Genomic DNA, 13184 nt, shown 5'->3' with positions numbered 1-13184 from the left:
TTTTGTTTATTTGTTTTTTTTCTTTCCTTTCCTACAAAAAAAAATAGATAAATTTAATTCTAACGTTTCAAGGGAAGAGCAGATTTTGCCCTAATGTATTAAATGGTGTAAATTTAACTCTAACATTTTCAAGCAAGATCAATTTTAGTCATGCACTATCGAAAATTTAAAAAGACTGGTTTGACTCTTATTTAACTGTCACAATTCCAAACAAATTTTTTGATAAATTAAAGCTGCTTCGTACATTTTTAGTTGATTTCTTATAACTATATTAACAACACTGTAAAATATTTAGACAATTATATAAAAAAAACATGTGTTATACGTAGCAAATTTAGATTTTAGTATTTTATTAGAATTTTTATAATTTTGTTAGTAATATAGTAAATATCTTAAACATAATTGATATTTATAAGGGTTGAAGTGACAGTTAAGCAGTTTTTTCTAATTTTTAATAACGTAGGTTTAAAATTGATTTTACATAGAAACATTAGGTTAAATATGTACAATTTCATATAATAAGCCTCAGGGGAGTAGGAGAAAGGTGTATAAGAAGCTCTCCCGCACAGGGCTCCAAATTTAAGATGGCCTAATTTTTTTATTATACAAATCTAAATAAATTATTGTTATTAATTAGGGTAATTAATTTATTAGTCCCTATATTTTGACAAAACACACTGTTTAGTTCCTGTATTTTAAAAAACACACAGTAAAGTCCCTAACGTTTTTCTCGATGAACTGTTTAGTCCCTAATGTTTTTCTCGGTGAACTGTTTAGTCTCTACCGTTAGACTCTCATGAAGATTCTGTAAGTCAATTTGGATTTGCGTTCTCCTTTTCCTTTATTTTCCTTTCCTTTAAACTCTAATGCATCTGAAATTAACTTTGAACGTTCTTCTTCTTGATTTTCTTCTTAATCGTTCAAATTCGTAAGCATTGTGTCTGTTCTTTTTCTTATTCTCCATACAAATAGCTTCTTCTTCTAAATTGGATTTCCTCTTCTGAAGTTTGAAGGTAAATAGTAAAGGGTAATTTAGTTATTTCCGAAGTCATAAACGATAAAAAATCTAACAAACAGACGGAAGGACTAAACAGTTCACTGAGAAAAAGGTTAAGGACCTTACCATGTGTTTTTGAAAATACAGGGACTAAACAGTGTGTTTTGTCAAAATATATGGACTAATAAATTAATTACCCTATTAATTATTATGTGAAAAATTAAGTGAATGTTAATTTATTCAGAAAATTAACGCTCTAAGAGTGTTAAGGGGCCCAATAGAAAAGAACAATTCATTTAAGATGTTTATATCCTAAAACAATTGTCTATAACACATAAAACCCCAACAGGTGAGACACTAACAAAGTTTAAGGATTCAATCTACTTTTATGGACAAGTTTAGGAGCTGATGTATTAAGGCTTTTAACAATTTCAGAGCCATCCTGAACTTGATATATAGTTTGAGCAGCAATTTAATGTCATCTATCAAACATCAATTAGGAAATGATTGGTGTAACCATATACCATATGTGGAAAGGAGAACTATAAAACATCGATACATTTTCACAATATAAATGCAATTAAAAATCCGATAGAAGCACCAGCTATGAAACAAAGCAATAGTAATAGAGTATTTAGTTCTTCTTTTCTTATACAACTTAATTGTTTTGAAATAAATCAGATTAAATATGAATACTCGTATTTGCTCTTCTTTAGATCACATGGTCAGCTCTGCCCTTAGGCAATAGAATAGAAGCACCAGCTATGAAACAAAGCAATAGTTATATATATGCATACCACATACTACCTTGAAATTTCACCATGAACTAATTGATTTCATATGTGCTAAACTAACTACTTAACATAAAAAATTAGATATAGCAACTGAGTTATGAAAATAACACCTTATATTTTTATTCTTTTCTATTGTTATGAGTTAGAGGAATATTCAATAAAATTACTTAAATTTATTCAATTTGAAGATTAATTACCAAGTTCTATTTTACAACATCAAATTCCACAATTGTAATTGTACATGGTCAATAATGCAAACAACCATCTATAAAACTATGTCCACTAGGAACTTCATTAATATTATTGTATTCAATACAAGGAAAATCATGAATCTTTTCCAACAACTTGACTTCAATCCAAAAATCCAAACCTCATAAGGCGACTTTGAGGTTATAAGACTTTGCAAGTGTCTCACCAACTCCCTACACTTGCTTATTCCGTAACAACTAAATACAAAAGCTTATTAAACCTAAATTCTAAAAATATCTCTCCATCTATTCGAGAGGTAATTTTTTCGCTTCTCCTACCTTTCAACCTATTATAAGAGTTAGTGTTGCAGGTTTGAGAGATTGAATGGATAAAGATCGAGAGCTAGTATTATTTAGTTATTACAGAACAAGCAAGTTTATGGAGCTGATGAGACACTTGCAAAGCTCAGGGAGCTAATCTCTTTATAGACAAGTTTAAGGAGCTGGTGATACGAAATAAGCAAGTTTAGAGAGCTGGTGAGACACTAACAAAGTTCAAGAAGTCAATCTACTTTTATGGACAAGTTTAGGAAGCTGGTGATATATTAGGCATTTTAACAATTTCAGAGCCACAATGCTATCCTGAACTTGATATATAGTTTGAGCACCAATTTAATGCCACCTACCAATCATCGATCAGAAATAATATATATATATATATATATAACCGAATAATAAGGAAAGAGAAACATAACATCTTATTAGGAAATGATTGGTGTAAGCATATACCATATGTGGAAAGGAGAAACATAAAACACCAAGACATTTTCACAATATGAATACAATTAAAAATTTGACAACTATAAAACAAAGCAATAGTAATAGAGTATTTAATTTTTCTTCTTTTCCCGGAGATCCTGTCTCCGGTTTCGTTTTGCAGGTAACTACGACGAGGACCATCGAATTAAATCCGACAAGTTATCATTGGTGCGGTGAAGGTGGACCTTTTTTACCAACATCTGGGTAAAGGTACACAAAGAACATGTCAGAACCACCACGAACGACCGGAGTTACAACCAGATCAACTAGTATGAACTCAAGAGGTCCACGGACTGTGAATTCGTAGCCTGCGAGTACACAGCCTGTGGTACCCAGCTCGTCGAATCCTTCGGGACAGTTGAGTCCATTATTAGAGGTCCAAGTGCAAACCGAGAGGGAGATGTCCAATAGCGATTTCGTACAGATGGCAGGACAAGTCTTGGCTTCGAATATGAGCCAAGCGGCTGGAGATCGAATGATTAGTTTCTTAACTGCAATCGCTGATCACAATACCGCCGTAGCGGCTGCTCCTCAAGAACCCGTTGTCATCTCGACACAATCACCGACTATTCCTGCCATATCTGCGCTTCCGCAGCCATCTCGAGAGGCAAATCGGATGGGTCAGAGTAGTCGCATGAACCCACACAGCCATCCAGGCAACTACTCGCACCAAGATCCTATTATGACGATCCATCCGACCTGGCAAACATCCCAGCCGATGTCAGGAATGCAAGGAATTCTTCCGCTACAACAAATGGAGCCCTTTGTCCACAGACATTCAGAGTTGATGACGTCTGGAATGAATATGTCTGGGCGGGAGCACACTTGGAACTTTGATCCTATAACTGGACAGCGGTTAGACCCACAGCGAGAACAAATGTCGACACAGTATGGCGGGTGGATGTCACCCAGAATTCACCAGCAGCGGATGGAAGAAGTTCGGCGGGAACCCAATACTGAATTGGAAGATCAACTGCAAAGCATGATGGAGCGAATGGGGTACACACCTAGGGCGAGAGCAGTGGTGCAGAGTGATTCGCCTTTTGCCCCATCGTTGCGGGAGTTTATTCCAGATCACAGAATAAAAGCGCCGGCGATACCTAAATACTATGGGGATCCAAATTCTGACCCTGAGGCACATGTCAGAAACTATAGGGAGTTGATGGATGTTGCACGAGCAAGCGAAAGCATAATTTGCCGATTGTTCTCGACTACTTTGGGCGGTGCAGCATCTGATTGGTTTCGGTCTCTACCTACTGAATCTATTCACAACTGGACTCAATACAGTCGTGATTTCTGTGCAAAGTTCGTGGGCTGTAAAGCAGCAGATGTGACGGATAGACAGCTGAAAGAGATCAAACAGAGAAATTACAATTCCCTAAGGGAATTTGTTGTAGCCTTCAATGATATTCTGGTGCGGCTACAGAACCCGGATATCGTGAGCATCCGCAACATAATGGCGGATGGAACCACAGATTGGAGCATGCGGGAGGAAATCATCCGCAACAAGCCACGCACAGTGGCCGAACTCATGAAGATAGCAAAGGAGTTCATGGAAGTGGATGATGTCAACAGGGAACATAGAGCTCAAACCCAGCGAGAAAGAGATGCCACTAGATCCACTTCGGACAATCGGCGCCATCAAAATCAAACCCAGTCCAAGGGTAATTTTGTTCGGAAGGGCGATCGCTCCTTCCAGGGAGGAGGATATCAAACGCCATTGAATACGACTCGTTATGAGGTGTTACTTTAGATTGAAAAGAACCCCCTGAAGAAAGATGTGCAGTTTCCTGAGACGAAAGGTCGAACTAGTTTGGGGCGATATCCTAACAAATATTGCAGGTTCCACAGATTGAACGGCCATGACACGAACGATTGCTACGAACTGAAGAGGGAGATTGAAAAGCTGATTGAGAGAGGCAAACTGAGTCAATTCGTTAAAAAAGAAACGATGGATGAAAAGGTAACGCTTCCGCGTGAGGTAGAAGTAAGACCAGAAAAGAAGCAGAAAAAATGAGTGATTAACGTGATAGCAGGCGGGATCTATGAGCCTCCAACAAAAAGGGCTCGCCGTGAACAGCGAAAAAGCAACACGAGTAGGGAGGATGCCCTCAATTACTCATTTGCGCGAATCATGGAGCCGCATGCAGATGCGTTGGTGATTACGGTGGCCATTGAAGGATGGGATGTTAAGCGGGTCCTTATCGATACAGGCAGTTCTTGCAATGTTATTACTCGAACTGCATTCAACAAATTGGGAATTAACGACGAGCGAGTAGAACATACATTCATGGATGTAACTGGTTTTGGAGGTCAATCATCTCAAACAAGTGGACAGGTGGTGTTGGAGACAGAAATGGGCGATAAAAATCTAAAATGGCGAGGTGATCTGGAGTTCGCAATTGTTGATCTCCCATTGGCTTATAATATAATCCTGGGGCGTCCGTTCCTATCGGAAACGGAGTCGCTCATTTCAATGAAGCATTTGACATTGCATTTGCCAACACACCAAGGGCGAGTCGTTGTTGAGGGAGATCAACTTATATCTCAACAAGCTTATACATTGTCACTTGAACCAAAGCCAGATGAAGAGGATAAATTTGATGAGAAGTTGCCGGCTAAAGCGTTAGGAGAAACAGAACTATTCGCCATCTCAAATGACAAGAATGTACGGATAGCGGCAGGACTTCCAGGGGAAACGAAGAAAGCCATTACCGATGTGTTGATCCAGTGCGAGTCGGCATTCGCCGCTCCAAATGAAGTGCTGAAGGGGATAAGCCCAGAAATAGCGACACATCGTTTGAATGTGGACAAAAGTGCAACCCCAGTGTGACAGAAAAAGAGAGGACATGCTCCAGAGAGGCAGAAGGCGATTGAAAAAGCAGTGGCGGATTTGCTAAAATCAGATGCAATTCGAGAAGTCACCTATCCGGAGTGGCTAGCCAATGTGGTGCTAGTCAAAAAGCCAAATGGAACGTACAGAATGTGCGTAGACTTCAAAGATCTGAATAAAGCTTGTCCGAAGGATATGTATCCGCTACCTAATATTGATATATTGGTAGATGGGACTGCGGGATTTGAAGTTTTATCGTTCACCGATGTGAAATCCAGTTACCACCAGATACCAATGGAGAAGGCGGATGAGATCAAGACGTCATTCATAACTCATCAGGCAACTTATTGCTTCAAGGTGATGCCCTTTGGACTGAAAAATACTGGAGCAACCTATCAACGGATGATGAACAAAATATTTTCAGACAAATCAGGCGAGAACTTCTCGATCTATGTAGATGACATGATCATTAAAAGCAAGAAGATGTAAGACCACCCACAGGATATTAAAGAAATCCTGGAAGTGCTGATCAAATATGGCCTCAAATTGAACCCAGAGAAATGCACGTTTGGAGCAAGAGCAGGGAAGTTCCTGGGTTTCATTGTTAGTGGCAAGGGAGTTGAGGCGAATCCTGAGAAGGTTAAAGCAGTGATGGAGATGAAGACACCGAGGAATATAAGAGAAGTACAACGACTCAATGGGCGGTTGGTGGCATTAGGGCTGTTCATATCATGCTCGGCTAGAAGATGTCTACCTTTCTATAATGCCATCAAAAAATCTAAATCCTTTGAATGGACACCAGATTGTCAAGAAGCATTCGAGGGGATAAAACGACTACTATGTTATCCGCCCTTAATGAGCAGGCCAGAGGATGGAGAAGATTTATTTCTTTATGTATCCGTCACCAGCACGGCGATATGCACCGTAATGGTACGGGAAGAAGAAGGGCAACAATATCCGGTGTACTACGTGAGTAAAGTCTTGAAGGACGCAGAACTTCGATATTCGAGGTTAGACAAAATGGCCCTCGCGGTGATAACCACGGCGGCTAGGTTAAAGCCATACTTTCAGGCGCATACTATCATTGTGAGAACTGGAATTCCAATACGAAAGGTACTACAGAAACCTGACGCATCCGGCCGATTAATGGAGTGGTCAATTCGCTTAGGAGAGTTCGATATTCGCTACGAAGGAAGACCAGCTCTAAAAAGTCAAGTACTTGCCGATTTCGTGAATGAGTTCACATGGGATGAAAACGAATGTCCAAAGGCACAAAAAAAAGAGTGGAGTATGTTCACAGATGGGGCATTATCCACAGATGGAGCTGGACTAGGAGTCGCCATCAAGGGTCCGGATGTTATTCGCCTGTACTATGCGGCATGGTTAACATTCAAAACTACCAACAATGCCGCAGAGTATGAAGCAATGATATGCGGATTGAAGTTGCTTAATGAACTTATGCCGGAAAGAGTGGTAATCTATAGCGACTCTAAACTTATGATAAATCAGATCACAAAAAATTATCTGGTGAAACAGGAGGATCTGGTCAAGTACCATCAGGTTGTCGGCAGATTGACGCAGGAGTTAACACATAAAGGAGTCGTCTGGGAGATGGTGCATGTTCCAAGAGGCCAGAACACAAAGGCTGATGAGTTGGCAAAGTCAGCAGCGAGTAGAGACCCATGGAGTCAAAAGGCATGTAATTTGGAAATAAGGTGGTCACCAGCATTCGAAGCCGATCAGATTATGGTCATCGAAGAGCTAGAAGACGATGAAGATTGGCGGATGCCCATCCGCCACTATCTAGAACATGGAGATTTGCCGGTTGATAAAAGTTTAGCTAGAAAGCTACTCGGGCAGTCAGCAAGATACTCAATTCGGGATGGAACTTTATACCGAAAATCATATACATGTCCATGGTTGAAATGTATTAGCCGCAATGAAGGAGACTATGTGCTGCGAGAACTCCATGAAGGAATTTGTGGCACACATGAAGCATCCGCGGCGTTGGCAAGAAAAGTCAAGTTGATGGGTTATTATTGGCCAAAGGTGGTGGAGGATTCCCAGAAGATGGTAGCGGAATGTCACAGCTGTCAAATCCATGCAAATGAAAAGCATATTCCCGGAGCCGAACAAGTCACTATAATGACGGCGTGGCCATTCGCGACATGGGGAATCGATATAGTGGGTTCGTTCCCAGAAACAACAAAGAAAAGGAAGTACTTGATAGTCGCAGTTGACCACTTCAGCAAATGGGTAGAGGCGGAGGCAGTAACCGCTCAAACACCTGAGCGAATGATCGAGTTCTTACGAGAGAACATTATCATGCGGTTTGGAATCCCACAAACGCTTATAACCGACAATGGCACCCAGTTCAACTGTGTCAAGTTCAAAGCATATTGCGAAAGCATGGGGATCAAGAATCATTTTTCTTCCGTAAATCATCCCCAGTCGAATGGTATGACAGAGGTTACCAACAGGGCCATGATTCAGGGAATCAAGAAGCGACTAGGTGATAAGAAAACAGGTTGGGCGGATGAGATACCTCATATGTTATGGGCATACAGAACCTCTGTAAAAGCAGCAACAAGAGAAACACCTTTCTCGCTGGTTTATGGAGCCGAAGCAGTCCTACCTGTTGAAATCAAGTCGCCTACAGATCGGGTAATTTATTACTGCGACACCAAAAATCCTATCAACATTAGAGATGCATTGGATTCTGTTGAAGAACGAAGGGAAAAAGCTTACATGCGAATGGCAGTATATCGCAATAGAATCAAGAAGTATCATGACAGAAGGGTGCGAAAGGTGATAATCAATGAGAGTGACTTGGTCTTGAAAAAAGCAGATAAAATACAGTCCAGAGAAGGCAAAGGAAAATTAGGCGTCAACTGGATCGGGCCTTACAGGGTATCCAAGAAGTTGGGACCATCAACTTTTGAAATAGAAGAAATGAGCGGCAAAAAGCTCCCGCGCACCTGGAATCTAGAGAATCTACGCCTATATAAACAGGCCGAGTAGTTCAGGGAAATGACGAGTACTCTTTTTCCTTTTATGAGTTTTTTCCCACTGGGTTTTCTGATAAAAGGTTTTAATGAGGCTTTGATCCCACACAGTTTAGGTACCCATGTAACAAGAAGTCTTTTTTCTTTATCAATAAAGAGGTTCATTGGTTACAATTATTCAGTATGCTACGGCTGAATGCAGGTCCTTTTCAAACTGCTAATACAAACACATAAATGTGTTGCCTACAAAAGAAAGGCGAATGCATGATTACGCATCATTCGCAAAACCTTATGGTTAACCTTAAACACATAAATGTGTTGCCTACAAAAGAAAGGCGGATGCATGATTACGCATCATTCGCAAAACCTTATGGTTAACCTTATGATTATTTGAAAAATTATAAGGCATAAAATTAAGCGAATAAATGAGTACTCAAAAATTGCAAAAAGGGTCTGGCCACCCTAATGAAAATAAAACTAACTACGAAAGATTGTAAGTATGAAGTCGGCAAGAGGCAAGGGTCGCATACGAAAATAACTGGCATTAAAGCGAAGAAGAATAAAACAATAATTGCGCATATATGTAAAGCGGCGGCAAAGTCGCTCGGTTGATATATATACTGGCAGTTTGTTACATACAACAGTTCGGATATAAATAAAATTATACTACAGTTTCTTCTCCTTCGCCTCTATTGCCCCCTTCGCCTTCAGCGGCTCCTTCATCTTCTCCTGTGGGGTGATCTGCTTCAAGCGAATCCCCAACAGTCAAATCAGTAACCGCATCAGAGCGAGGTACCTCTTGTTCAACGTGAGAAACATCTTGTGGTACCCCTCCTTCTACGTTCTGATTTGGGATCTCACAGCTAATTGGAGAGTCATGAAAACTCTGCCAATCTAGGAGAAGTACCTCATCCATATCGGCATCCTCGGCCTCCAACTTGTCCCATTTTTTAGCTAAATCCTTTTCAGGAATGGGAACCTTGGGGCGATTAAGTACATGATCTGGATGTCCATGCTCATAAGCCGCATGAATCCGCTCTCCATACCAATAGATGCGAGCACCATCTTCAGCGGTGATCTCCTCGGCCCTCCTTTTTTGCATCTCCAAAGCTTCCTTGGACGAATTCATATCATCAATAACCTTCTGAAGCTCATCCGACTTAGCCTGGAGGGATTTGAGAGCTTCCTCCTTCTCGCGGATGGCCTTCTGACAAGCACCTTCAAGGGCCTTTACTTTGCCTTGGACATCATCAAAAAGCGACTTCTGAGTCGCCAATTCAGTGCCAAGGCTTTCCAGCTCTCTAGCTCGTTCAGCATCCCTGCAGAGTGCACCCTCCGCGAAATTGATAATCTGCATATAGGACGATATGTGAATAAAAAGAGCGAATGGAGACATGCATTTGAGGGATGGAACATGAGTAGAAAGCAATATACCTCTATAGCACGCTTCTCAATCCCCTCCATGGCAGTCGGAAGCGGCACCTGTTCGCGCACACGAGAAGCGGAGGGAAGTCGCCCAAGGACATTGCATATGGAAGAAACAATGTCCCTACAGGAAAAGCTCACGGCTTTACCAAAGGTTCTGGTCCACCATCCGCTGATATGAGGAATCGGCTATGGATACACAAGGAGAAGGGTCAGGAGAACAGCGAAAACTGATAAGAGAAAATAAATAACGCAAGAAGAGCGAATAAATTATGATACCTCATGAAAGGGGGTACCGCCCTTGGCTTTGGATGGAGTGGATGTAGATGTACCACCGACAGGCAAGGATACGGAGGTATTCTTCTTCCTAGGGCGAGAAGACTCCACATCCACATTACTCTTCCGCTTCCTATTTAAGGGAAGCTCCTCAGAAACAGAAGCGGGGCCCTGTGAAACGGAAGCAATTGTGGGGGAAGCCGCCTCAACAGAAGTCGCCCCCACCGGAGAATTCGCCCCTGCAACAGAAGTTGTTCCCGCCATCCGCTTCTTCCTTCTCGCCAGGGCTTTCGCTTCCCGATCTGCAGCGAGTTGAGATAAAGGATCACCCCTGCAAAGGGTTAAAAGAAATCATCAACTTGGAAATAAGTTAATAGTACCTTGTACAAAAACGCGATAAGGGATATAGACAACGCGATCTCCCTCGCGGTAGGCAATCGCTACTCGGCTTCTTAGCATATGGAATGCCTGATCATATGTCCATACAAAAGGAGGGGTACTCTTCAAGAACTTTATAATAGCGGATTCTTCCTGGATGGGGTAACCAAAGTTCAAACTCTTTACATTGGGTCGGCCCCAGCAGCGAAGAAAGTTTGGATTCCCTTCATGGAACTTAATGAAGAAATAGGACTTATCCCACTCACGGATTTTGTTCGACTTCTCATCAAAGCCGTAGTAACCGCTCTGTCGGATGAAAGTAAAGTACTCCCCCGAACTCTTGAAATGATGAAGCTTAGAGAAAATCTTGAGCGAGAGGGGAACCTCCAGACAATCCGCCAGAAACTTATCTAGGGTTAAGTCGGCCCATCCATTGGGATGCAGTTGTCCAGGTGCGATTCCATAACCACCAAGGATGGAGGCAATCTCATCCGCCAGCGGATACATGAAACCGCAGATAATCTGGGCGACAAAAATGGTAAAGTACCCCTTTGGGTAGTCACCAGGCCCTCTATTTTCCCCGGGAATGCTTGTCTCTAGGCCTTGAAGCCAAGGATACTGCTCCCGCAAGTCGTCAATCGTCTCGCGGCAAACTAAGCTTCCGGACCTATCCTTTTTCGGTAATAAACGGGGAGTTGGGACAAGTGGTGGAATCAACTTCTTGGGGTCGAAACCTAGGCCCTCATCAGTTGTATTCGCCAAATGGAGAAAATCGGCGGGATGAGAGTCCGACCTAGGAGAGCTAGTTGAAACTTCATCAACCATCTCCTCGACCTCGTGAGACACCTCGCGATCGTAATTTTCGTCGAAAGGTGCGAAATCAAGTTCAGGGTTCGACATATCAGGGAGGGGAACGAACAGAAATAAGAAATAGTTGAACGAGCTGCAAGTTACAGAAGGGGAAAACTTACATGTGAGAAAGAATACAGAGAAGAACGAACGCAAAGATGTTGACGCCGGAGAGGAAATGACGGAGAACGAAGGAACCACTTTCGAATTTTGAATATCTAGACAAAGACGAAGAGTTGCCTATAACATATGAAAAGACCCTAAAGGGCTCTTGCCAAACTAAGGGGGAGGCATGTGATGATCCGCGAAGCCAAACCGGGCCGAATCATAAACACGGGCCCAACTTATACTTAGGCCCATGGTTCAAGATCAAATGGGCTCCTAATAAAGGAAGCGGGTAAAGCGGATAACCGCCCCGAAATCCTAACAGGGCATTAAACCTCCCACTCAAACAAACAAAACCACGTTGGTGGCCACGTAAGGGACGTGGCATAGAAAGAGTAACCGCCCTCGGCGGTTACCTAGAGATACTTATAAAAGAGACATGAAAGCAAATGGGGAGGTAAGTTGACATTTTTCCCTTCAATACTATTATCAATCTACTAGCCTTCCACATAAAACTGACTTGATCGTCGGAGAGTTTTCCCAGAGATCCTGTCTCCGGTTTTGTTTTGCAGGTAACTACGACGAGGACCATCGAATTAAATCCGACAAGTTATCAAAGAGGTATGAAGATGAGAATAGATAAAATCACGGCTGTCAATAATTGCATGCCATGATTTGCAAACGCATCTAAACCTAAGAAGAGACTTAACCGGCAGACGAATCAGAACTTCTTTGCTCAAATCATGCGGCAGATTTGCCATAACTTCAATCTGTTAGGGTTTAGTTGATTCTCTCTTTCTTATCAGTTGGAGTTGGAAATTGGTAAAATTGCTCAGATCATGGTGGAGTATGATATTTCTCCTTTTATCAGTTGGAATTTAGTATATAAGGATTTCAATTTTAGCATTTTGTTTTCAGTTTTTGAAAGTAATTAGGCTATACAAGAGTGATCAAAGGCTACAAAATTGGAAATGCGATCCTAGAATATTCAGGAAATAACTCACTTAACAAATATAGCTACAAAATAGGAAAGGCTATCCAAGGAAATATTTGACTTAACAAATATGTTAAATATTTGACTCAATTGAATATATTTTCCCCCTTCTATGGTAGCCCTTACAACCCTTATAGATAGTTTCCCCTTCTAGTTGCTGTTTCTAGGTCTTTCTCAAAGTTTTTGATGAGTTTCGACTTTCTTGGAGGCATAATAATTTTTTGGACTTGAATAAAAGGTAAAGATTATTCCACGCTCAATAATGGGGGATTTCTTGAATTTCTTTTTGTATCAAAAATTCCATACAACAAAAGATTAAAGCAAAAAGATAGAAGAGATGTTATTAATTAAAAGCTTGAAGAGAAGAAAAGAAAAAAAGAGGAGAAAAAAACACCAAATAATATCTTTCCATGTTATATATAATAGCCTAAGGGAGACAAAAAAAAGCATTTAATGAATCATCATTATAACACTCTAAAAAGTTTACAATAATGAGCTCAAATAAATACACTTCAGTATGC

Source organism: Euphorbia lathyris, chromosome 8 (assembly GCF_963576675.1).
Source record: "Euphorbia lathyris chromosome 8, ddEupLath1.1, whole genome shotgun sequence".
In the NCBI taxonomy this organism is placed as follows: Eukaryota; Viridiplantae; Streptophyta; class Magnoliopsida; order Malpighiales; family Euphorbiaceae; genus Euphorbia; species Euphorbia lathyris.
The sequence above is the reverse complement of the archived record's forward strand: the minus strand, read 5'-3'. Positions refer to the sequence as shown.